General features: G+C 36.3%; 1 non-coding gene across 1 annotated transcript; it reads left to right on the top strand.

Moving 5' to 3' along the window:
- The first annotated feature begins 6969 nt into the window (after positions 1-6969).
- LOC126033111 (U6 spliceosomal RNA) lies at positions 6970-7076 on the top strand. The gene has a single exon (XR_007504265.1). It is a non-coding gene; the product is annotated as a U6 spliceosomal RNA (small nuclear RNA).
- The last annotated feature ends 20410 nt before the right edge of the window (positions 7077-27486 follow it).

Consider the following 27486-nt stretch of genomic DNA (forward strand, 5'->3'; position numbering starts at 1 on the left):
ACAATAACTTAAAATATTAAAGCTGCTTTTTATTTTAGCCTACCTGGCTTGGGTTTTAAAGCGTCCAAATTTTTCCTTTTCTGATAGTCCGTTATTTACAGATGTTCCTTTAATGCCGAAAGCTAAGGAATTCACGAGGGTTAGGTAAAAGATTGAGGGCTAGACCTTGGGTTTTCTTACTAAAAATTTTCTCCTTAGCTTTTTCTCTGGAGGATTTTAACTCCTTCAGGTCTGAGTTTATAAAGTCTCTTAATGCCCAATATTTTTTTTTTGGGCCACACCCATTTGACGCTCAGGGGTTACTCCTGGCTATGCGCTCAGAAATCGCCCCTGGCTTGGGGGGACCATATGGGATGCCGGGGTGGGGTGGGGGATAGAACCGTGGTCCTTTCTACGCTAGCGCTTGCAAGGCAGACACCTTACCCCTAGCGCCACCTTCCCGGCCCCAATGCCCAATATTTTAATAATTCTATTTTACTCCTAAAACATCTCTTTGATGGTCTCATCATAAAAATTGATCTTCTTTGGCTAACTCCCACAGTTGAAAGGAACTAGTCTGGCTCGCACACCTTTGCCCTTTGTCCGCGGACTGTCCCATCCAGCCCAGACTGCCTGGCTCCATGCTAGCCCTCCTACTGCCTATATTCCCAGGGACAGACTCACAGGGTTGAAGCTTGTTTAGGAAGAGAAGAGGGGGTATAGACCCATGCATGCTTTTCCCTTGGGGTTTGCAGTGTTGGTGGTAAACTGCAGCGATGGCACTTCCACCCCGTGGCTCTTCGGCCCACCACACACATGAAGATTACTTTATTTGATCTTCCTCTGCTCCTCTCTAAGAGTGGCAAGAATGTAGCTAGATTGATCAGAAAGTCCAGACTTTCTCCATGATGAATTTAATTCCTGACTGCCATTTGAGAAATGTCCGGATTTTACAGCCCCTCCTTGCTAAACCTAGTCTGTCTGTCTCTAGGAAAACAATTAGCACTAGAGTTGCAAATCAAGCCAAAACACACATTTTTTGCTGATATTAAACCATATTCCAGATGAACACAGACTGACAGATATTAAAAAAAAATCCTTAACAGACAAATACGAATTCAAATACCACTAAAAAGATACAGATTGGCGAATAAAACTAATCCAACCCACGAAAACCCAACGGGGTCCTGGAAATATCCATCAGGGATATTTGGGCAGTCAGGGAATCTTTCAAACTCCCAACCAGTGACCTTCCAGACGTCCACTGGCTTTTACTGGCTCAGAGAAAGGCTTTTTAACAAAACTACAGTTGGCTCTGAAAAATCCGTTGAGGATTTACAACCTGTCCTGGAATAACCTTAGGGACTTAGAATTGACCCAGAAATACTCATCATAGATCTACATATTTAACGTAAGCTTTTCTCCCTAATGTTCGATGCCTTCCTATTCTTGTAGATCTGAGTTCCAAACAAGACCCCATATGCTAGCTCTGAATTCAAGATCCATCGTACAAAGACCACCAGGAAAACAAATAACATTTTAATAAGTCTTGGGAGTTTATTTACCAGCATGCTGGGGTCGCTGCTTTAAGGCAATGACCCCTTACTGAGCTCTTCGGCTCCTTTAATAGAGTTATAGAGGTGTCAAACCATCACAGTGAAACTTTAAGCTGATTGTAGTCTAAGGTATTCCCTTTTATGACTAGATATCTAGGGTGGTATATTGTGGTTTATGGGGTCTGCATCAGATAATGTAGAGGAGAAGGTCAGGCAACCAATGGGCACACATGACCTTTCTCTGCCCTCAGGCATCCTGATTTTGCTATTTTATCTATCTGGGAAGCAGAAGAAGAGAGGCTCCTGTGTCCCTTGATCACCTGTGAACTTGCCACTTATAGGCTCCCAGATATTGCTTGTTTACCTGTTTTGGTACATGCCCACGAAGTTCATGAAACTGGCTGTTTTGGCCTAGCCATTGTTCCTTAAAACTTGAACCTGGATGGATGTACTTAGGTTCATAGCAAAGCTAAATTACAATTAATTCTAAATCAAAATTTAGATCCTAAAAATAGCCTGTCCTCTCAATACTACTCTCTCCTGTTACACATGTCTTCACATCAAATTAATAGTGGTCATCGATATATTTTGCTAGTAAAAGAAGAAACCTCTGTATTCTTCTTGCCAACTGCTATAAACAGTACCTTTTTTTATACTGTCCTCATCCTATATTTTTAACATTTCTTTGAATTCTTGTACTCTTTATGATAAATGAGAAATAAACATTTCCACAAATTATAGAATCTGGGCCAGACCTCAGCCTCACTAAGTCTAAGAGACAAAGGCCAAGTAGATCATCTGAATGACCTGAAACTAGCCAGAACAACATCCTTGCATTTCTTGTTAACAGTTTTGCTATTTAAGAATCAGAAAGACGAACTTTTCTCTTAAAATTCCTCCACATCAATCATACTTAACCTAGTCCAACTAAGTTCTTTCATGCATAAGAAAGGAATTGATTTGCCTCTTCTGATTCTGAATATGAGTATCTTCATTACTCAACATTTTTATCCTTATAATATTAAGGAACCTAGAATGTGGACAGAGACCTGCTGTATTGGTCTTTCATCACTAGTAATCAATATTTCATGCATCTATTTGATATTCTGTTTATATACTAAATAGGTTTAAAAAGAGTTTGACACCTTAAAATTTAAGAACAAATTTGTTGATTAGTTTAAAAGTTTTAAAAATCACTTTGAAAGTTATAATTAATCGCCAAAATGTGATACTTTAATCACAATTATATCTATTAACATTTTATAGGTTACATAAAAGAAGCATTTTTGGTTAACTACAACAGATTATTTATTCCTCTTCTAACAATAAGTGATTTCTCAATCTCCTGTGCAAATCTGATTTATAATTCTCCCTTCTATCTGATGAGTGTTTAGTGGCGGTATTTGGTTACCTCCCTGAGCACCCTATTAGCTTGTCTCATTGACCTCATCAGTAAAACTCTTTTCATCTTTTTATCTAGCTTAAGCATTCTTGCTTTATGTTTCAGGTCATTACTCTTGTCTTACCATCTTTAACTATCTTTAGTAATTTATTCCCTTGGGAATTTTATCTGCTCATAAATATAAAAAGAAAATGATATCTCATTGCCTGACAGTTGGCAAAAATTGAGACAACTCTTATAGAAAAAGCATACATGAGAGAATACAAAAAGCTAGTAAAGAAACAAAATTATCCCTGCTTTATGACCTGAGTCAAGTTCATTAACGTTTACCTGCATTGCTTCCTGAGGCTATTTAAATTTACAAAAATTATATTTAATTTATTATGTTAGCTCTGATTTTATCCATTTCTAAGTTGAATTATATTAACTTGTTTTATCCTTTAATGTTAAGAAAATGTAAAAGGAGCATCTCAAAGTATTTATTGCAAAATATTAAGGTATTATCTTATGACTGAATATTTCTTTATCTCTCTTCAATATTTAAATATACAACTATAATTATTAATTTTTGATAACTACATTATGAATGGATTTGAGTTGGAGGACAGTTCAGAGAACAACAAAAGACCCTTACAATTCAAACTTACTTCAGAGGGAGTAATATTGTTTCTACATAAATCTTTTATTTGTAAACTAAATGAATAGAAAAAATTGGGGCCAGAGTGGTGTCACAAGGGGTAAGGTGTCTAGCCTAGGACAGACCACAGTTTGATCAACAAGAGTCCCATATGTTCCCCCAAGCCAGGAACAATTTCTGAGCACATAGCCAGGAGTAATGCCTGAGCATCACTGGGTATGGCCCCCCCCCAAAAAAAAAGGAATAGGAAACTTTTATTAGGAATTGAATTAATATGATTTTCTGGAAAGAAGGACCCTGGGATAATTTATTTCTGGAGCCAAGGTAATGCCTAGATTTTGACCATACTTGGACATAGAGATAATGCCTTGGAGATTATAAACTATTGTGGCAGATATTGGTGTGTTCATATGAAACTGTGCAATTGCCTCAGCTCCTGCCCTTTACTGAGAGAATTCCGGCCAGCAGCTTTCTCTCAACCAGGACAGAAGGCAGAAGGCAACTACAAATAATTCGCAAGTGTTAAGCTCTTTTGTGAACACCTAAAAAATTAAGCTGTAGAAGTTAGTAAAAAGCTCAGGGTGACGTGTGTGCCAGTCGAGAGGTTTATTGAGGGGAGAGCAGGGTTTTTATGCCCTGCTCCAGTGGGAGGAGTAGTAACATAAGATTGAAACATAAACCAATCAGATTTGTACAAGTACAACAATTTTAACCAATGGGAGCATAAACACATTTTGATGGCGGGAAGGATAAAGAGGAACCTGGCAGGATGGGGGGAGGGGAAGCAAATTCTTAAACAAATAGCTAATTGATATTTATGCAAATACAATTATTTGTTTAGCCTATTTTCCATTTAGATCTATCTTTTGTGCAAGCAATAAGGATCACAGTATAAACTTTACAGAAACATATCTATAACTATATGCTTGAGAGCAGACACAAAAACAGGTTCCATGGAAGGGTTAAGGAATCTGGTTAAGCCAGATTCTGTGTGCTGAACTAAATTTATTTGCAGAGTTTTCTGTTGGCTCGGGGCTATGCAAACTTTGTGGCTTGAATCAGGCAGGCGGTGGAAAATTCATTCGGTGTTCCTTTGATTAAGTGGGGTGCTCGGTTGCCCACAAAACTCTATATAATAAGCTGGAAATTGTCCTCTTCTTTATTCTAGACTCTCTCCTGGCTCTAACTATGTGCCATTACTCTTGGTCTTTATTATTCTTTTTTCTTAAGGGACCACATCTAGCACTCTCTATGGCTTGATTCTAGCTCTACATTCAGGAATCACTTTTGGTAGGCTCTTGTGACCCTGTGGGGTTTCTGGGGTTGAACTCATGTTTGGCTGTGGAAATGTAAGCATGCTACCAGCTGATCTATCAGGCTAGCTCATCCCTCTGATCAATCGACTATAGAGTCACTCTAGTACTTCATTTTTAATTGTGATGATTTTTCAATGTCATTATTATTTTTTGTTATTTATTTTCTAGTTGCATTTGGTAGCTTGTCTCTGGTCATTCCTTCTTTTATTCACTTCACTGTAAATTTGACATTTCCTTTTGTGTCACTATCTCATTTTCTTATGAAATTCCATGGGAATTTTTCTTGAGGTTTTCATGAGATTCACTCAACTTGTTTTAAAGGGTAACAAGATAGTTTGAATTCATTATAATGATCTTCACTTCTACACCCATACTTTTTATAATACAGGATGTCTCCCACCCTAAACATGCGTCATGTGGACCCAACTGAGACTCCAAGTGATTGGACAGTGACCTCCAACCCAGAACCCCAGATCTCAGATGTGGAACTGACATAAGTCCCAGCAACAGCACTGGGAACCAAACTTCTCCTGGGGAAACTCCAAATACCGTCCTGGCACCATGTTGCATCAGTTTTAACATGATATTCTGCATGAGGAAATGGCAGCAACTTGAGGTAAGAGAGGGCTGCTCTATATCATTGCCTATATGTATGATGCAATCAGGAGGCATATCATCCTTTTCCCTAAGCTAAAACCAAAATCACTATCTAAGAAGATTTAACAAACATGGACTGGACAGAACCTATCAAGGGTTCCTAGCCTAGACCTTGGCCTAGGATTCATACAAAAACCAAGATCTATAACCTCAGATGTCTGACTTTGACAACTGCGAGTGAGCAGAACTTCTGGAACCATGCTGAAAAACTATATACTAGGCTCTGTCCTAGGATCTGAGCAAAAAGCAAGATCACTAATTACAAAAGACTGATTGCAACAACAGCATTGAAACAGAACTCCTAGAACCATAAAAAACAAAAACAAACAAACAGCAACAAAAATAAACTCTCCCCTAGCGCCTTTGCCCTATGACCTATGCAAATAACAATATCTCCAGCTACATAGGTGGGATATCATTAGCCACATCTGAGCGGAAAGTTTCCTGGCAACATAAAAAGACCTTGAGGTGTGTAAATGAGCACATATGGAGCCACTCGTTCCCATGGCAATATGCTTCAGGGGCAGAGAATCTTTGTATCTTGTAGGCCAACGAAATTCTCATTCTAATTTCCCCAATATTTACCATGCCTATTCAAGAAAAAGAAGGAAAAAAAAAAGAAGAAACAACACTTTTTTAAGAAGTTCCTGATCTGTTTTTTTTTCCCTTGTTTTGTTACCTTTTATTCTTTTTTCCATTTCTTCTTCAAAATGGATATTTATAACACCTAGTTTTGCTTTTTCTGTTTGTCTTTTTTTGTTTTTCTTCTCTCATATTTTTTCTTATATCTCCAATAGAACAACATTAGTAGAATCACCTTAATCAGCCTCATAATTTGAGGGGAAAATGAATGGCACCAAGACCATATGTCATATGTTCATTTGGTGAAAATAAAAACTGATCAGACATGAATACCAAATCCAAAGTCAATGACAACAGATTCGATACCCAATGTACAACAAGCTGTACAAGGGGGGAACAGTTGCACTAGCATTACGGGGATAAAGGAGGGAGATGTGAGATGCATGTTGAGAACAGGGGTGGAGGGAGGACAACACTAGTGGTAGGAATGTCTCTCATTCATTGTCATTATGTGCCTCAAATATTACTGTGAAAGAATTGTAATTCACTTTGACCACAATAAAATTAAAAAACAATAATCTACATTTCTAGTTTTAGTATTCCTTTTCTTAGAATCCTTTTCTGTGGCAAAGTAACAAAGTTTTAAGTTTATTATGAAAAAAATGTCTTAAATAAAATACAGTTTCAGATTAAAATTATATAATGTTATCAGAGTAGCCCCAGCAATGAAACAATGCTTATTTATGTTTTATGAAAACATTTAATCAGGGGCCAGTACTATAGTACAATGATTAGGATCTTTGCCTTATAGTGACCAACACAAGTTAAATCCCTAGCATCGTGCTCTCTTCAGCAGCACATATACTAAAATTGGAATGATACAGAGAAGATTAGCATGGCCCCTGCTCAAGGATGACATGCAAATAAATCCCTAGCATCATATATAGCTTTCCAAGCATGGCCAGGAAATGTATGAATGCAGAGCCAGGAATAACTCCTTGAGCATTGCCAGTGTGACTCAAAACCAAAAAAGAAAAAGAAAAGAAACATAATTAGACACATCAATGTGCCACTACTCCCTGGCCACCATGTCTTGGAAGCATGCTTGCCAGTTACAGAACACAGGACACACCTAGAAGATCCCATAATGCATGTACAAGCCTCTTTTGTCATCTAGGTATAACCAGGACTCTGGTTCTACTCTTTACCACAGCCTATAGGCCACTTCCCACTTAGTCCTAGATGCCCTGCACAAGGAAGCCACAGCATCACTCCTAGCCTCTAGAACCTAAAACATTGTAAAAACACTAGCTTCAGTTTGATAACTTCAACCCTCTACCCACTAACTCCATCTGTTTTACATTTTGACATTTAGCCTTAAAAAACTATCCACAACTTCCCTCTAGCCACTTGGATTACTGGTTATTCTTCTGTATGAACACTGAAATAACTTGTTAGGGTACTGATGTTATAGTAACAGTTTATAGATAATAACATTGTGCTAAACTATGAAGAAAAAGTTCAGATCTGAGACAATTGGACATTTGAATCTCAAATGAAAGAAACCACAAATTTCTAAAAAAATAAAAAATAAAGAAACACATTTTTTTTCAGACAGGGTCACCAGTCCTGACAAGTTATAAAGCTCAAACAAAACTTCAATCCGCATACTATGATAGGCACTTAAAACAATGACCATAAAATTGCCGATGACTATAAGACAATCATTGCAAAAACCATTTAGCCAACTGAAAAACAAACTTGATCCCCTGATGTCAAAGATCCACATTACCTAGGGGATTTGATATGAGTAAAAACTACATTTAACCAATCATAACAACAGAATTCAACATACAGAAGAATGCAGGTCCTCAACAGGAATAAAGTGACAAAAATAGAGATAAATGAATGCAAGAAATGTAAAATTTGTGATAACTAGCAGTAATATAAATAATATATTAACCATAGGAATACCAGAAAAAAAAGAGAAAGGAAAAGGATAAGTATAGTTGGCAGAAAAATTAATCACTGAAAATATCCCTTATCTTTGCCAAGAGGACCCTGTTCAGATTCCAGAGTGTACAGCAAAATAAATTCAAACAGAAAAACAAGATTCAATGTCATCAAAAGGGCAAAATCAAAAGACAAAGACAAACTACTTAAAGCAACAAGAGAAAAAAACATATTACGTATAATTTAAAAAAATTATTAACATACACACATATTTTCCCTCAAATATAACAAAAGCAAAATAAGTATCACTGCAGACCATCTAAATAATATTATACAACCAGGAAAGAGTGTAATGACATATTAAAAGTATTGAATAAAAGACATTTCCAACCTAGGGTCCAGAATCTTGAGAAACAATTTTTTGGCTTAAAACATTTTCAGACACCCAAGATCTGTCAGCTTTGTAAGGACAAAACCAATGCTTCAAGAATTCCTAAAAGGCTACCTATGAAACAACAGCTTTAAAATTCTCTAATGACATTATGTTATTACAACACTATTTTATCTTAGTAACTATAAGAATTCCAAATTGTTCTAAATGACAATAATAAAAATAAGTAAAGTGAAAAATAAGCAAGGAAAAAAAAGAAGTAAGTTTTAGTGTTTTTTGTTTGTTTGTTTTTGTTTTGGGGCCACACCCAGTGACCTCAGGAATTACTCCTGGCTTAGAGAACCATATGGTACACTGCTGGATTGAACCGAGGTTCGTCCAGGATCAGCCACATACAAAGCAAATGCACTACCACTGCATTATCACTCTGGCCCCATATTTTAGTAATTTTATTAAAGATTTTTTAAAAATCCAAATAAACTTTAGCTAAAGTTTTTTCCCCTTTGACCTAGACCCAATTTTATTAATTGATTGGCTAGTATCTAGAACTTATTAATAGATTTTGCAATGCAAAATTAGAGGCAGCTCTGGGTTTCAAAAATGTAAATTGAGTACTTGATTAAGTTTTAGATGCCTAGAGAAGAGCCTGGAAACTGGTATATATAACAAATGCTTAGAAAATGCTACACTGTATTAAGACAAGGTTTATTGTAGCAACCTTTGTTTAAGTAGATTAATGAGGTAGGGTATCTAATTTTTGAAGCTAAACTAGGTATTGATAATGATGTTTTGTCATGAACATTATTTAAGAATATATTGAAATCTTTTTAAGATAATATTCTGTGTTGAGAACTCCATTGTTTCTTTCTTTTTAATTTATTTAAACACCTTAATTACATACATGATTGTGTTTGGGTTTCAGTCATGTAAAGAACACCACCCATCACCAGTGCAACATTCCCATCACCAATGTCCCAAGTCTCCCTTCTCCCCACCCGACCCCCGCCTGTACTCTAGACAGGCTCTCCATTTTCCTCATACATTCTCGTTATTAGGACAGTTCAAAATGTAAGTTATTTCCCTAACTAAAAACTCATCACTCTTTATGGTGAGCTTCCTGAGGTGAGCTGGAACTTCCTAGCTTCTTTTCTCTTTTGTGTCTGAAAATTACTTATTACAAGGGTGTCTTTCATTTTTCTTAAAACCCATAGATGAGTGAGACCATTCTGCGTTTTTCTCTCTCTCTCTGACTTATTTCACTCAGCATAATAGATTCCGTGTACCTCCATGTATAGGAAAATTTCATGACTTCATCTCCTCCTGGACACAGCTGCAGTAATATTCCATTGTGTATATGTACCAGTGTTTCTTTAGCCATTCGTCTGTTGAAGGGCATCTTGGTTGTTTCCAGAGTCGTGCTATGGTAAATAGTGCTGCAATGAATATAGGTGTAAGGAAGGGGTTTTTTGTATTGTATTTTTTGTGTTCCTAGGGTACATTCCTAGGAGTGGTATAGCTGGGTCGAATGGGAGCTCAATTTCCAGTTTTTGGAGGAATCTCCATATCACTTTCCATAAAGGTTGAACTAGACGGCATTCCCACCAGCAGTGGATAAGAGTTCCTTTCTCTCCACATCCCCGCCAACACTGTTTTATTCTCATTCTTTGTGATGGTGTGCCATTCTCTGTTGGGTGTGAGGTGGTATCTCATCGTTGTTTTGATTTGCATCTCCCTGATGATTGTGATGTGGAAACATTTTTTCATTGTGTCTATTGGCCATGTGTATTTCTTCTTTGTCAAAAGTGTCTGTTCATTTCTTCCTCCCCCATTTTTTGATGGGGGTTAGATGTTTTTTTCTTGTAGAGTTCTGTCAGTGCCTTGTATATTTTGGAGATTAGCCCATTATCTGATGGGTATTGGGTGATAGTAGTTTTCTCCCATTCAGTGGGTGGCTCTTGGTATCCTGGCACTATTTCCTTTGAGGTGCAGAAGCTTCCTCAGCTTAATAGATCCCATCTGTTAATCTCTGCTTTCACTTGTCTTGGAGAGTGCAGTTTACTTCCTTGAGTGATGCCTGTAAAGTACTGGAGTGTTTTGCCTATGTGCTGTTCTACTAGTATCTTATGCGTTTTGGGGCTGATATATGAGGTCTGTTAATCCATTTGGATTATAAACCTTGCGTACATGACGTTAGCCTGGGTGGTCTAAGTTCAATTTTTTGCAAGAGGCTATCCAATTGTGGCCAACACCTCTTGTTGAAGAGGCTTTCCCTAGCTACAATTTAGGAATTTCCTGCCTCCTTTATCAAAAATTAGGGTGGTCTGTAGTGTGTTCTGGGGAACATTTTCTGAGTATCTCAAGCCTATTACACTGAATCTGAGGACCTGCTCGCTTATTCCAATACCATGCCTGTTTTGATAAACCTATTGCTTTGTAGTACAGTTTATAAGTTGGGTGAGAAGTAATTCTCCCATATTTCTTTTTCCCATTGATTACTTTAGCTATCTATTTTGAGGGTGTTTATTGTGTCCAAATGATTTCAAAAGTGTCTGATCCCACTTCTTTGAAGAATGTCATGGGTATCTTTAGAGGGATCGCATTAAATCTGTATAATGCCTTGGGGAGTATTGCCATTTTGATGATGTTAATCCTGCCAATCCATAGCAGGGTATGCGTTTTCCATTTCCGTGTGTGTCCTCTCTTATTTCTTGGAGCAGAGTTTTATAGTTTTACTTGTATAGGTCCTTCACATATTTAGTCAAGTTGATTCCAACATATTTGAGTTTGTGTGGCACTATTGTGAATGGGGTTGTTTTCTTAATGTCCATTTCATCCTTATTACTATTGGTGTATAGAAAGGCCATTGATTTTTGTGTGTTAATTTTCTAGCCTGCCACCTTGCTATATGAATCTATTGTTTCTATAAGCTTTTTGATAGAGTGTTTAGGGTTTTCTAAGTAGAGTATCATGTCATCTGCAAACAGTGAGAGCTTGACTTCTTCCTTTCCTATCTGGATTCATTTGATATCCTTTTCTTGCCTAATCGCTATAGCAAGTATTTCCAGTGCAATGTTGAATAGGAGTGGTGAGAGGAGGACAGCCTTGTCTTGTGCCAGAATTTAGAGGGAAGGCTTTTTAGTTTTTTCTCCATTGAAGATAATATTTGCCACTGGCTTGTGGTAGATGGCCTTCACTATATTGAGAAAGGTTCCCTCCATTCCCATCTTGCTGAGAGTTTTGATCAAGAATGGGTGTTGGACCTTATCAAATGCTTTCTCTGCATCTATTGATATGATCCTGTGGTTTTTATTTTTCTTGTTATTGATGTTGTGTATTATGTTGATAGATTTACGGATGTTAAACCAGCCTTGCATTCCTGGGATGAAACCTACTTGATCGTAGTGGATGATTTTTTAACGAGGCATTGAATCCTATTTGCCAGGATTTTGTTGAGGATCTTTGCATCTGCATTCATCAGTGATATTGGTCTGTAATTTTCTTTTTTGGTAGCATCTCTCTCTGATTTAGGTATCAAGGTGATGTTGGCTTCATAAAAGCTATTTGGAAGTGTTTTTGTTTGTTCAATTTCATGAAAGAGTCTTGCCAAGATTGGCAGTAGTTCCTCTTGGAAAGTTTGATAGAATTCATTAGTGAATCCATCTGGACCTGGGCTTTTGTTTTTTTCGGCAGACATTTGATTACTGTTTTAATTTCATCAGTGGTGATGGGGGTGTTTAGATATGCTACATCCTCTTCCTTCAACCGTGGAAGATTATAAGAGTCCAAGAATTTATCCATTTCTTCCAGGTTCTCATTTTTAGTGGCGTAGAGTTTTTCAAAGTAGTTTCTGATTACCCTTTGAATCTCTGTCATATCAGTAGTGATCTCTCTTTTTTATTCCTGATACGAGTTATCAAGTTTCTCTCTCTCTCTTTCTTTGTTAGGTTTGCCAGTGGTCTATCAATCTTGTTTATTTTTTCAAAGAACCAACTTCTGCTTTCGTTGATCTTTCGGATTGTTTTTTGAGTTTCCACTTCGTTGATTTCTGCTCTCAGCTTTGTTATTTCCTTCTGTCTTCCTATTCTTGGGTCCTTTTGTTGAGCATTTTCTAGTTCTATTAGCTGTGTCATTAAGCTACTCAGGTAAGCTCCTTCTTCCTTCCTGATGTGTGCTTGCAAAGCTATAAATTTTCCTCTCAGTACTGCTTTTGCTGTGTCCCATAAGTTCTGATAGTTTGTGTCTTTATTGTCATTTGTTTCCAGGAACCTTTTGATTTCCTCCTTGATTTCATCTCGGACCCACTGGTTATTGAGCATGAGGCTGTTTAACTTCCAGGTGTTAAAGTGTTTCTTCTGAGTCCCTTTGGAGTTCACAAATAATTTCAGAGCCTTGTGGTCAGCGAAGATAGTCTGCAAAATTTCTATCCTCTTGATCTTATGGAGGTATGTTTTATGTGCAGCATGTAGTCTATCCTGGAGAATGTCCCATGTACATTGGAGAAGATTGTGTATCCAGATTTCTGGGGATGGAGTGTCCTATATATATCCACTAGGCCTCTTTCTTCCATTTCTCTCCTCAGGTCTTGTATATTCTTGTTGGGTTTCAGTCTGGTTGACCTATCCAGTGTTGACAAAGCCGTGTTAAGGTCCCCCACAATTATTGTGTTGTTGTTGATATTATTTTTTAGATTTGTCAACAGTTGTATTAAATATTTTGCTGGACCCTCATTCGGTGCATATATGTTTAGGAGAGTGAATTCTTCCTGCTCTACGTACCCCTTGATTAATATAAAATGTCCATCTTTGTCCCTTACAACCTTCCTGAGTATAAAGTTTGCATTATCTGATATTAGTATGGCCATTCCAGCTTTTTTATGGGTGTTGTTTGCTTGGATAATTTTTCTCCAGCCTTTTATTTTGAGTCTATATTTGTTCTGACTATTCAGGTGCGTTTCTTGTAGGCAGCAGAAGGTTGGATTGAGTTTTTTGATGCATTTAGCCACTCTGTGTCTCTTAACTGGTGCATTTAGTCCATTGACATTGAGAGAAAGAATTGTCCTGGGATTTAACGCCATCTTTATTTCAAAATTTGGTGTGTCTTTTGGGTAGTCTTGTCTTAGATTAGGTCTTTCAGTTTTTCTCTTAAGACTGGTTTTGTGTCTGTAAAGTTTCTGAGCTGTTTTTTGTCTGTGAAGCCATGTATTCTTCAGTCAAACCGGAAAGTGAGTTTTGCTGGGTATAGTATTCTGGGTGAAGCATTCATTTCATTCAGTCTTGTCACAATATCCCACCACTGCTTTCTGGCATTGAATGTTTCTGGTGACAGGTCTGCTGTAAATCTCAAGGAAGCTTGCTTGAACGTGATTTCTTCTTCTGATCTTGCTGTTTTCAGAATTCTGTTTCTATCTGTGGGATTTGTCATTGTGACTAGGATGTGTCCTGGGGTGGTTTTTCTGGGATCTCTTTTGGTTGGTACTCTTCGGGCATGCAGGATTTGATCACATATATTCTTTAGCTCTGGAAGTTTCTCTTTAATGATGTTCTTGACCTTTGATTCTTCCTGGAAATTTTCTTCCTGGGTCTCTGGGACTCCAATGATTCTTAAGTTGTTTCTGTTGATCTTATCATAGACTTCTATTTTCATCTGTTCCCATTCTTTGACTAATTTTTCCATTGTCTGCTCATTTGCTTTAAGTTTTTTGTCCTATCTCACCTGCTGTATGGAATTGTTATGTATCTCATCTTCCACAGCACCAAGTCTAATCTCAGCTTCTGATACCCTATCCCAGAGCTTATCCATTTTGTCATTCACTTCGTTTACTGTCTTTTTCAGTCCTGTTATTTGACATGTTATTTCAGTTTGAAGTTTTGTGATTTCTGTCTTCATATTTTCTTGGTTCTCATTAGTGTTCTGTTCAACTTGATCCATGGTTTCTTGGAGTCCGTTGAGCATCTTCCATATTGCTAGTCTAAAGTCCTTATCTGAGAGGTTGATTAGTTGGTTGGTCATTATCTGGTCCTCAGAATTGTCATCTTCATTCTCTATGTCTGATGCTGGCCTGCGTTGTTTCCCCATTGTCACACTTGTATTGTGGGTTTTTCTATGTGATGTGGTTGTATTCATTGTCTATATGATGCAGGCAGCACACTCCTCTGGCTCCTCTATTTCTGGATGGGCTGACTTGCCTCTAAGGGAGGGGAGTCCTCTGTGGATGAAGCCTCACACTGGGTCAAATCTTAGGCTCGAGCATGCAACAGAGAAGACTGTCCAGAGAGAAATGTTTGCTTCTGTGATATAGCGCCGTTCTTAGTGTGATTTTTCCTTCTTGTTGCAATGGTGTTCTTTCCTTAGAAAGAGTGCACGGCCGCGTAGCGAAGCGGAGCAGCCGTGCTCCGCTGGAGCCTCTTTTTGCCCCACTCGCAAGAGTTTCATGCAAGAGGACAGTAGACAGACATAGACAGGTCACACTCACAGTTTTTCACAGTTGGGCCCCACTGGGCTGGTGTACTTTCGCGGATTTTCCCCGCCTGGTGTCACACACAGGGAGCCGGCTTTTGCAAAGCCTTGCCGGTTTTCCCATTGTTTCTTATTTCATACTGGTTTTGTGCATTATTAAAAGTGTCATTTTCTGGGGTCGGAGCAGTGGCACAAGTGATACGTCATCTGCCTTGTGCACGCTAGCCTAGGATGAACTTTGGTTTGATCCCCCAGCATCCCATGTGGTCCCCCAAGCCAGGAGCAATTTCTGAGTGCATAGCCAGGAGTAACCCCTGAGCATCACCGGAGTGGCAGAAAACTAAAAAAAAAAAGTCATTTTCTAAAATAAATGCTGTGAAGAATTCATCAAATTCAATCAACGTTGTGAGGGAAGTTTCACTGAATAGATGACAGGCATAAATAATTCCTATTGAGTTATCCCTTTATAAATATATGCCTGTTGAACCCGAGAATCTGTGTGGAGATAAAATGTGTACTGATTACCACACCTATAGTGGACACTGCTGTCTACTCTCTCTTGGTATTGCATACAAAGATACAACAACATAAATATTGGATAAAATAAGACAGGTAAATAACTAGAAAAAAATATTAGGTAAATATAGAGTAAGATCAGTTAAATCTTGTGACTCAGCCCTCCATTGCTTAAGGGATTTTAGAGAAAACAATAGCCAAACTCTTGAGAACATAAATACACACACACACACACACACACACACATATATATATACATGCACTCATATATTATAGAGACTTCACAATAAATTACCCACTAAGCAGAATAGATAATACCCAATTTGTAATGAAGTTGGTCCTATCTGATGCAAAAAAATTCTAAACATTTTATGGCAACTCATTTTTTCTGATAGTAAGGGAGTATTCTAGGCGGGCATTTATTCGAATCAGAAAGTAAAAGTTGGAAGGAGAGTACATTCCTCATATAATATAAGGCACTCAGTTATTTATATCTTGAAATTTAAGTTCAAATATTTCCCAGCACTACTGGGAAAGGCAAGGTTCAACATATGTAAAAAGAACAGAACAGAAAAACCTCAGAGCAAATTTATAAAATTAATATAGAACAGAAAAGTAGACTTGAACAAATACTAAACAAGTCTTTTCTAAAGAAAAACAATATTCTTACAAAGGACTCCTTAAACATTTTAAACCTACACTACTATATCATATGATCGTGCTATAGATCATACTGTTTTTAGGAGCTAGCAAAAGTTCATAAACTAAATCACCTCCTTGCAAGCATGAGATCAGGAATCGGATTAATACTGTTACTGCCTTGCTTGGTACAATTCTAAAAAATCTGCTTTATTGATCGTCAATTATGTTGTCTGATTTCCTCCAGCAACATAATTAATTTTTGTCTCTTTGCAAATATGTGAGTACATATCTGTAACCCAAGGTGAACCATTTTACTGGCACAACAACAACAGCAGCAAAAAGATGTGTGACTATTGAGACCTGGAGTGAAAACACTGGTGAGAGTATTTGCAAGTGTAGCTAAGGGAGTGAATGCTCATCAAGCCACACAACCAAGTATATGTGTAAACTCTGTCATTGCATAGCAACTACAATGGAAGAAAGGAGAAATAAAAAATAAAAATATTGTTGGTGAGAGGTATACACTCTACTGTGGTATTGGAACATTATATATATGAAAATCAATTATTAATTTATTGTATTATATTTATTCTATATCACATGGATTCACACAAGTGAAAAAAGAACTGAACATTTAAAATTTTATCCTGTGATTATACTTTTAGTGAACAGTAATTATAAGAAATAAAAGGAAAAGGTATAGATGTAATAATGAGCACTCACAACTATGAATAAAATTCTTAATGCAAAACAAAGAATGAATACTATATTATAATAAATAGATTTTATATATACATACATAATAATATGCATATACATACTAATATAAAATACATAAAAAGTTTATAGGCCTAAATAGTAACTTGGAAAATTGATTAAATATAGAAGAATAAATAAATCACTATTTTTAAATAATATTTATTGTGACCAAAGTGAATCACAGATCTTTCACAGTAATATTTAAGGCACATAATGACAATGAATGAGGGTAATTTTCACCACCAGTGTTGTCCTCCCTCCACCCCTGTTCTCAGCATGCATCCCACATCTCCCTCCTTTTCCCCCATAATGCTAGTGCAACTGTTTCCCCCTTGTACAGCTCTTTGTAGATTGGATATATTTTTGTTGTTGTTGACTTTAGATTTGGTATTCATGTCTGATCAGTTTTTATTTCCACCAAATGAACATATGACTGTCTGGTCTTGGTACCATTCATTTTCCCCCCTCAAATTATGAGGCTGACTAAAGTGATTCCAGTAATATTGTTCTATTGGAGATATAAGAAAAGATATGGGAGAAAAAAAAGAAAAAAAGGCAAACAACAAAAGCAAAACTAGGTTTTACAAATATCCATTTTGAAGAAAAAAGGAGAAAAAGAAGGAAAAGTTAGCAAAACAAAACAAGAAAAAATAAACAGACCAGCTACTTCTTTAAAAAGGGTTGTGTTTTTTCTTTTGTTTTCTTTTTCTTGTATAGACATGGTAAATATTGGGGAAATTAGAACGGGAATTTTCTTTGCCCAGGAGATATAGGGAATCTCTACCCCTGAAGCATACTGCCATGGGAGCAATGACAGGCTCCATACGTACTCATTTACACACCTCAAGGTCTTTTTATGTTGCCAGAAAACTTTCTGCTCAGATGTCGGTGACAACATCCTGCCTATGTAGCTGGATATATTGTTATTTGTGTAGGTCATAGGGCAAAGGCTAGGAGAAAGTTTTTTTTTTTAATGGTTCTAGGAGTTCTGTTCCATTGCTGTTGTTGCAATCAGTCTTCTGTAATTAGTGATCTTGGTTTTTGCTCAGATTCTAGGATAGAGCCTAGTATATAATCTTTCAGCATGGTTCCAAAAGTTCTGTTCAGTCACAGTTGTCAATGTCAGACTTCTGGGATTAGAGATCTTGATTTTTGTATGAATCCTAGGCCGAGGTCTAGGATCTCTCTTCTTTGCCTTCAGGACTGCTCATATAACTGGTCTCCTCTGTGTATAGCTTGTTATAGATTGGGTATTGATTCTGTTGTAATTAACTTTGGGTTTGATGTATAAGTCTTATAATTTTTTATTTCTGCTCGATGTTCATATGACTGTTTGGGTTTGATGCCATCCATTTTTAACCCCCTTAATTTATGAGGCTGAACAAGATGATTCACGTTATGTGGTTTGTTGGGAAAATATAAAAAAAAATTGGGAGAAGTCTGTCTAAAGTAGAGGTTATAAATATCAATTTAAAAGAAGAAAGGTGGCGCTGCTGGGTGTGACCTAAAGACAAAACAAAACAAAAAACAAACAAAAAAAAACAAACAAAAATAAAAGATGAAAGGGAAAAAAGAAAAAATAACATAAACATTTGTCAAAGTCAGACCTCTGGTATTAGGGATCTTAGTTATTGTACAAATCCTAGGACAAAGGCTAAGCTAGAATCTTTTTTTGTTTTTGTTTTGGTTTTGGTTTTTTTTGGTATTTGGGTCACACCCGGGAGCGCTCAGGGGTTACTCCTGACTCTCTGCTCAGAAATCACTTCTGGCAGGCTCAGGGAACCATATGGGATTTGAACCACCATCCTTCTGTAAGCTAGAATCTTTTTTTTTTAGTCCCAGTATAAGTTCTGCCTAGTCATGGTTGTCAAAGTCAGTCTTCTGTAGTTAGTGATCTTGGTTTTTGCACAGATCAAAGGACAACTTGTCTTCTGATTTTATGTTACCATTAGGTGATAATATAGGAAGACCTGCTCTTAGATCTAGTTGTTGCAGTTTCCTCATTGTCTGGATGTCATATCAAAACTGATGCAAGTTGGTGTCAGAATGGCATTAGCAATTATCCAGGGGGGAGTTTGATTCCTGGAGCTCTTGCAGAGAACTGTATTGGTTCTATGTCTAGAATCTAGGGTTTAGGGATGGACAGTTGCTGCTAATCACATGGAGTCTAAGTTGAATCCGCATGGCACATGTTCAGAGTGGGAGGCACCATTGTATTATAAAATGTATTGGTTCTTATACCTAGTAGATAGGAGTTTGCTTCTATACAGAACATTTCCCCCTTTTTAGTATGCCTTTGCAAAAGGGAATGATGCCATATAATATTGCTAGTGCATTTGGGTGTAAGAATAACAGTATACACAATCTCTTTGCCCTTGTTTCGACCTGAGATTTTATCCCAGGCAATACTGTTTCTTTTAGTTTTTCATACCAAGCAGAACAAAAACAGGTGAAAAAGAAAATATATCTAAAAATAGAAGAAATCGATCAAAATAAATTTAAAAAGTAATTAAAGAAAAAGTGATGGAAGAGGCTACCTTACATTTGAGATTAAAAAAATCTATTATTATAAAGGTATTAAACATATAAAGAAAATATAGGCTTTCTTATTCAGTCTTTTGAGATATTCTTGTAGAGGGTGAAATCCAGGGCACATTTGACCCTCATAGGACGGGTCTGATCTCTTAAGAAATAATTGAATTAAGAAAAGATAAATAATTAGCTAAGATATAGATTAGAAGTGAAAGAAAGGGAAAACAAAGGATTAGAGAGAAGAGAAAAGAAAAATCATTGAATACTGTAAAAATAAGTTTAAAAATTAGGCCTGCGTGTCAGAATTGGAAAGTATTCCAATATCTAGGCACTTCAGCAATGATGTAGGTGGGATTTGCTAAGTGAAGATTTCCGGGCTACATAGTGGCTGGAACATATTTAGGATAAGCATAGTTTTCACATCTAGAGTACTAAGTAATTTGATAGTGAGGAATATAAGTGGGGGCTACTCTATGTTCACTGCATCTTATGTATTGAGGTTTCTTTTCTAAAGAAAAACTGACAGGGTGGGCTTTATTTAACATAGATTGAATTGATAAAGAAGAAAAAGAAAAGAGAAAAGAAAAGAAGTAGAAAAAAAAGGAGAGAGAAAGAAAAAAGAGGAAATGGTAATTTGCAAAAACGTATTCAATGAGTGGGACCTATAACATAAGTCTGTGGTGCACCATTGACTGTTTCAGTTGTCTGAATGATCATAGGCTTTAGGTCCTAATAGCAAACATCAACAAAAGAAAATGGATAAGTTGGAGTATTTTATTAAGACATTGTCATAATGAGCACTGTATATGCTATCTAGAATGATTGAGCACTGAGGCATAATATTAGTGTGTCCACTCTGTTTCCAAGAAGCACTGTGGACAAAGAAGCTGAAGGGTTATTTTATAACTGATAAAATTAAGGTATTAAAACATATTGTAGAGAATCACTGCAGCTGGAGTCGCTAGCTTCCAATCATATTCTGCACCTGGTTCTGTGGTAATAATTAATTAATTAATTTTAATTAAAATCAATTACTTAATTAACTGAGTAATTAGGTAATCAATTAAGTAATAATTAATAAATAATGTCTTGATTAATAATTAAGACATTATTATAGGCCTTTGCAGTTAGAGGTTGATTGCACACCTTTCACTCTAAATCGTTTCCATTGTTGCTGATTTCTTTAAGTTATATATAATGGATAGTTAAGGCTTTGAGTTGCATCTCTTCCACTTGATTTAAACACTTCACTATACTCTGACACTACAGTTTTTGGAGTTATTTCAGACCATTGTGTTTCTTCTTATGTATATATGGTATATATTCTAAATACCTCAGATAAGTGCTATCATTCTGTATTTATTCTTCTTCTGGCTTACTTCATTTAAAATAAAATTTTCTAGATCCATTCATGTTGCAGCAAAATCCATGATTGTATCATTTAAATGCTATATAGTATCTCTTTGTGTAGAAGTACTACATTTTCATGATCCACTCACTTGTTATGGGCATCGAGATTGGTTGCAAATCTTGATTATTGTGCTGAATGTTGAGACAATTAGTGGAGTGCAAATATCAAACTTTAGGATGTATGTCCTTCTGTCTTTGGAATAGATACCCAGGAGTATAATTGCTGGGTCATATAACAACGCAATTCTGAATTTACTGAGCACCCTTTGTACTTTTTTCCATAAGGGTTGGCCCAGGCAGCATTTGCACCAGTAGTGGATGAGAATTCTTTTCTTACCACATCCCCACCAACAGAGATTGGTCCCATTATTTTTGATGTATGCCATCCTCACTGGTGTAAGGTGGTATCTCTTTGTTGTCTTTATTTGGATTTTCCTAATAGTGAGTGATGATGAACATGTTCTTATGTGACTATTGGTTATTTGTTGACATTCCTTTGTGAAGTGTCTATTTCTTTTCACCATTTTTATGGCTGTATTAGATTTTTTGGAGCTCACTTTTCTGAGTGCTTTGTATCATGCCTTTAATGTGTTGAGTGCAATTTTTTTCCCATTCCATATTCACTGTCTTCTAGTTTTAATCAGGTTGTTTTTTCAACATCCGGAAACATTTTAGTTTGATGTAGTCCCATTCATTTAGGTTTAATGCTAAAGCTCTTGCCATGTGGCAATATTTCTGTCTGGTTTAGGTATCAAGATTATGTTGGCTTCATAAAAGCTATTTGAAAGTGTTCCCGTTTTTTCAGTTTCATGAAAGAGCCTGGCCAGGATTGGTAGTAGTTCCTCTAGAAAGGTTTGACAAAATTCATTAGTGAATCATTCTGGGATTTTGTTTTGGGCGGACATTTGATTACTATTTTAATTTCCTCCATAGTGATGGGGGTGTTTAGATATGCTACATCCTCCTTATTCAACAAGGATGGTTATAAGAGTCCAAGAATTTATCTATTTCTTCTGGGTTCTCATGTTAGTGGCATAGAGTTTCTCTGATTACCCTTTAAATCTCTGTAATATTTGTAGTGATCTCCCCTTTTCATTTCTGATACGGTTTATCAAGTTTTTCTTTCTGTGAGTTTTGCCAGTGGTCTATCAATCTTGTTTATTTTTTCAAAGAACCAACTTCTGCTTTCGTTGATCTTTCAGATATTTTGGGGTTTCCACTTCACTGATTTCTGCTCTAAGCTTTGCTATTTCCTTCGTCTCCCTATTTTTGGTTTCTTTTGTTTATCATTTTCTAATTTTATAAGCTACATTATTTTTTTTTTGTTTTTGGGGTCACACCCATTTGATACTCAGGGGTTACTCCTGGTTAGGCACTCAGAAATTGCCCCTGGCTTTGCGGGATCATATGGGATGCCAGGGGATCAAACCATGGTCCTTCCTTGGCTAGCGCTTGCAAAGCAGACACCTTACCTCTAGCGCCACCTCACTGGCCCCAATATAAGCTACATTATTAAGCTATTCATGAATGCTACTTCTTCCTTCCTGATGTGTGCTTTTAGAGCTATAAATGTTCCTCTTAGTACCGCTTTTGCTGTGTCCCATAGCATCTGATAGTTTTTGCCTTATTTATCATTCTTTCTAGGATAGTTTTGATTTCCTCTTTGATTTTCTCTTGGACTCACTGGTTGTTCAGTAGTAGGCTATTTAATTTTCAGTTGTAAAGTTTTTCTTTTGTGTCCTTTTTTAGTTCACATCTAATATCAGAGCCTTGTGGTCAGTGAACATAGCCTACAAAATTTCTAGCCTCTTGATTTTATTGAGGTACATTTTATGTACCAGCACGTGGTCTATCCTGGAGAATGACTGATGTACATTGGAGAAGAATGTGTATTTAGGATTCTGTGGGTGGAGTGTCCTGTATATATCTACTAGGCCTCTTTCTTCCATTTCTCTTTTCAGGGCTAGAATATTTTTGTTGGGTTTCAATATGGTTGACCTATCAAGTGTTAACAGTCATGTTGAAGTCTCCCACAATTATTGTGTTTTTATTGAAATCGTCTTTCAAATTTGTCAATAATTGTATTAGATATTTTGTTGGTCTCTCATTAGATGCATATATATATTTATTAGTGAGATTTATTCATGTTGCACATATCCCTTTATTAGTACCAAGTGTCATCCTCATCCCTTACAACTTTTTTGAGTCTAAATTTGTTTTGTCTGATATTAATATGACCACCCCAGGTTTTTTAAGGGTGTTGTTTGCTTGGATGACTTTATTCCAGCATTTGAGTTTGAGTCTGTGCTTTTTCTGATTATTCAGGTGTGTTACTTGTAGGCAACAGAAGGTTGGTTTTATTTTTTTGATCCATTTAGCCACTCTGTGTCTTTTAATTCATGCATTTAGTCCATTGACATTGAGGGAGATGATTGTAATGAGATTTAATGTCATCTTTGTGTATAAATTTATCTTGTTGGTGGTCTGTCTTGTCTTAAAGTAGACCTTTAAGTTTTTCCTTTAGGGCTGGTTTTGCATCTGTGAAGTTTCTGAGCTATTGCTTATTCGTGATACTATGTATTCTTCCTTCGAACCTGAATGTGAGTCAGGCTGGGTGCAGTATTCTAGGTGAAGCATCTATTTCATAAGTGTTGTCAAATTATCCCACCATTGTCTTCTGGCCTTGATAGTTCCTTGTGACATGTATACTGTAAATCTTAAGGATGTTCCTTTAAATGTAATTTTACTTTTTGATCTTGCTTCTTTCATTATTCTATCTCTTATCTGTGGGAATCATCATTGTGACTTGGATGTGTCCTGGAATGTTTTTCTTTGAGTCTCTTTTAGCTGGTACTCTTTGAGCATGCAGGATTTTATTGCACACAGTCTTTAGCTCTGGGAGTTTCTCTGTGAAGATTTCTTTGACTATTGATTCTTTTTTTTTTTTTGTAATTTAATTTAATTTAATTTTACTTATTTTTTTTTGCATATTTTTTTTATTTAAACACCTTGATTACATACATGATTGTGTTTGGGTTTCAGTCATAAAAGGAACACCACCCATCACCAGTGCAACATTCCCATCACCCAAGTCCCAAATCTCCCTCCTCCCCACCCAACCCCTGCCTGTACCCTAAACAGGCTCTACATTTCCCTCGTACATTCTCAATATTAGGACAGTTCAAAATGTAGTTATTTCTCTAACTAAACTCATCACTCTTTGTGGTGAGCTTCCTGAGGTGAGCTGGAACTTCCAACTCTTTTCTCTTTTGTGTCTGAAAATTATTATTACAAGGGTGTCTTTCATTTTTCTTAAAACCCATAGATGAGTGAGACCATTCTGCGTTTTTCTCTCTCTCTCTGACTTATTTCACTCAGCATAATAGATTCCATGTACATCCATGTATAGGAAAATTTCATGGCTTCATCTCTCCTGACAGCTGCATAATATTCCATTGTGTATATGTACCACAGTTTCTTTAGCCATTCGTCTTTTGAAGGGCATCTTGGTTGTTTCCAGAGTCTTGCTATGGTAAATAGAGCTGCAATGAATATAGGTGTAAGGAAGGGGTTTTTGTATTGTATTTTTGTGTTCCTAGGGTATATTCCTAGGAGTGGTATAGCTGGGTCGTATGGGAGCTCGATTTCCAGTTTTTGGAGGAATCTCCATATCGCTTTCCATAAAGGTTGAACTAGACAGCATTACCACCAGCAGTGGATAAGAGTTCCTTTCTCTCCACATCCCCGCCAACACTGTTTATTCTCATTCTTTGTGATGTGTGCCATTCTCTGGGGTGTGAGGTGGTATCTCATCGTTGTTTTGATTTGCATCTCCCTGATGATTAGTGATGTGGAACATTTTTTCATGTGTCTTTTGGCCATGTGTATTTCTTCTTTGTCAAAGTGTCTGTTCATTTCTTCTCCCCATTTTTTGATGGGGTTAGATGTTTTTTTCTTGTAGAGTTCTGTCAGTGCCTTGTATATTTTGGAGATTAGCCCCTTATCTGATGGGTATTGGGTGAATAGTTTCTCCCATTCAGTGGGTGGCTCTTGTATCCTGGGCACTATTTCCTTTGAGGTGCAGAAGCTTCTCAGCTTAATATATTCCCATCTGTTAATCTCTGCTTTCACTTGCTTGGAGAGTGCAGTTTCCTCCTTGAAGATGCCTGTAATGTCCTGGAGTGTTTTGCCTATGTGCTGTTCTATATATCTTATGGTTTTGGGGCTGATATCGAGGTCTTTAATCCATTTGGATTTTACCTTTGTACATGATGTTAGCTGGGGGTCTAAGATACCCATGACATTCTTCAAAGAAGTGGATCAGACACTTTTGAAATTCATTTGGAACAATAAACACCCTCGAATAGCTAAAGCAATCATTGGGAAAAAGAATATGGGAGTAATTACTTTTCCCAACTTTAAACTATACTACAAAGCAACAGTTATCAAAACAGCATGGTATTGGAATAAGGATAGGTCCTCAGATCAGTGGAATAGGCTTGAATACTCAGAAAATGTTCCCCAGAGATACAACCATCTAATTTTTGATAAAGGAGCAGGAAATCCTAAATGGAGCAGGGAAAGCCTCTTCAACAAGTGGTGTTGGCACAATTGGATAGCCACTTGCAAAAAATTAAACTTGACTATTGATTCTTACTGGAAATCTCCTTTTTGGGCCTCTTTTACTCCAATGATTCTTATGTTGCAGAAGGATGGTGGTTAAAATCCCAGCATCTCAAATTGTCTCCTGAGCCTGCCAGGAGCTATTGCTGAGTATAGAATCAGGAGGAACTCCTGAGAGCTGCCGTGTGTGCCCAAAAACCTAAATAAATAAATAAATAAATAAATAAATAAATAAATAAATAAATAAATAAATAAATAAATAAATAAAAAGAAGTATCTATTCATATCTCTAGTACATTTAAAATTATGTTACTGATGTTGGAGGGAAAGGACAGAGAGTATGCACTTACTTTACAAATAGCAAACACAGGATCAATTTTCCATGCCTCATACAGTCCTCTGAGGCCCTCTTGAAGTGATATCTGAACTAAACATGAAAAAATACCCTAGGAATTGCAGAAAACAACAGAACTTCCACCCAGAAAAAAATAAAATAAAATAAGCCCTAGATAGCTTGCAATATGTTTTTTTTGTTCTGAGTTTTTCATCTTCTGTAAATATATATTACATTTTTTTTTATTACTGTGGTAGTATGTATTGCTGTGTGAAAACTTTGTGATGTGACATGATTCCATGTTTCTACATTTGTTTTAGTTTCCCTTAACAATAGAATTGCTTTTCACATGTATGTAATATGTTGAAATCCTGGTGTAGTTCACTTTTGTTTGATCCTCTATATTTTTTTAATTTCAAGTTTAATATTAAATGTTTAAGATGATTTGAGCTATTTGTATTAAAATGTTGAAATTCATCCAATATGCTATGTGCAAATGATATAGAAGGCATTAACGTTTATTTCTAATAAGGTCGTGTATATATTTATAGACCAGGTATATGCCTTCTGTTTTTTAAGAAAATATACATTATATCTCACACTTATAAAATATAATGAAAATAAAAGTTTTATAAATTCCCACAAAGTATCAATGATAGCTGTATATTTACTAGGCATTTAGTTAATTTTTCATGTTTTGGATATTTTAATTCTAAACTCATTGATATTGGAGTTTTATATAAAACGAGGTAAAACTTCAAATTTTAAGTACTTCAAATAAGTTATTTTATTAATTATAACAAATATTATATATTTTATTATGAAATGAAAGGGTTGCATTTGATTAAATATTATATATACATTTTTTCTATTTTGTAAATACAGTGTTTACAAAGTTGTTCTTGATTGAATTTCAGTCTTACAACCACCATTCACAAGTGCATGTTTTCTACCATTAGTATTTCCAGTTTTTCTTCCTCCCTCTTCCCTGTCTGCCTCTGAGAAAGGCCTTTTACTTTCTCTCTCTCTCACTCACTCTTCTCACTCTTTTTCTCCTAACTTCTTTTCCCTTTGACACAGTAGTTTGCACTATTGTTAAAGTAGGGTTACCATAAATATCACTATTACTCAGCACCCAGTTCTTGTCAGAGACATCAGTTCCAAGACTCAGTCATAGCAGTAACTTCTCAATTCTAACTACTCAGCTCTATTTGTGCTCAGGTATTAATAGTACAACAGTACTAACAGTACAAATAGTACTCAAGTACTATTTGTGGCAAGCTTCCTACCATAGATTGGTACTCCTGGCTGTCATTTCTGTTGTTTCTGAATATTATTACCATATTATTTTTTTATATTCCATGAGTGAGAAAATTTTATGTCTATCCTCATTCTGACTCATTTCACTCAGCATAATATCTCCAAATCCATCAATGTATAAGCAAATTTAATTATTTCATTTATACTAACAATATTCCCTTGTGTGAATGTACCTTATTCATTCTATTGTTCTCGGATACTTGGGATATTTTTCAAATCCTGGGTATTGAAATAGCACTGTGAAAATCATAGGAGTGAAGAGGGCTTTTATGCATTGTGTTTTTAGGTTCCTAGTGTATATCCCTAGGAGTGATATTTCTGGATCATATAGAACCTCAATTTCTATATTTTGAGAATTATCCATATATATAATTTGTTTGTTTGGTTTGGGGCCACACCCAATAACGCTCAGGGGTTATTC

This window comes from Suncus etruscus, chromosome 16 (assembly GCF_024139225.1).
Source record: "Suncus etruscus isolate mSunEtr1 chromosome 16, mSunEtr1.pri.cur, whole genome shotgun sequence".
Lineage (NCBI taxonomy): Eukaryota > Metazoa > Chordata > Mammalia > Eulipotyphla > Soricidae > Suncus > Suncus etruscus.